An 868-nucleotide genomic window follows, 5' to 3' on the forward strand; every position below is an offset into this window, starting at 1 on the left:
CCCCCCCCCCCCCCCAAAAAAAAAAAAAAATTCTATGGTTAAGAGCTCATGTCTGCAACTTCTACTCAGGAAGTGCTTTTGAACAGTCTTGGTTCTGTCTGAAAGGCTTAAATACGCTGGGCAACTGGATTCCGTATTCTTCAACAGAGCTCCTTACCAAAGGAGTGGGAGCTCGGAGAGCTTACCGACTCAAGTGGGATAGAGAAAACTGCACATAAGTATGAGAAAAGACAGTTAGGACAGTCCACTACTACTCAACCCTTTTATATTACTGTAACAAAGAAAAGAACCATTCCACCCAAAAAAAAAAAAAATTATTACCCCCATACACCAATTAATTCCCAATCTAAACATATTACATTGGAGAGCAAGGACCCATGTGGCCAACCCCATTAAGTAAGGATAAGGCTATGTTGTTGTTGTTGTCGTTGTCTAAACATATTGCATAAGTATTTGTAGAATATCCTTACATGTTATTCTAGCAGGATGAGATAGAATGAGAAGGTAATGGTGGGGCAGTCTCAAGGTAGGTACAGAATCCCTTCCCTCTTGTGTTAAGAGTAAAGGTGTTCCAGTTTGAAGGTCCTTAACAACAAAGCAATCAAGTAACTCAGAAAAGCAATTAGTCTTTTTCAAAACCACCAATAGATATAGTAAACTTCGAGCAAGTCGTGACACCAACAAAACATTGTTGAGCTTCAAAAAACATTGTTGGTAGATTGTAGAGATGAAGAACCTATATGTGAGACATGCAGAAGCACGCAATCAAAAAGACTAGGATGGTCAACTGGTTCATACAATAGTGAAGGATTGAGTGTTATGTGGCCAGGAGGGGTCGGGGGAAGGTCTATAAGAAAATGAAAATTTT

This window comes from Macadamia integrifolia, chromosome 10 (genome assembly GCF_013358625.1).
Source record: "Macadamia integrifolia cultivar HAES 741 chromosome 10, SCU_Mint_v3, whole genome shotgun sequence".
NCBI lineage: Eukaryota > Viridiplantae > Streptophyta > Magnoliopsida > Proteales > Proteaceae > Macadamia > Macadamia integrifolia.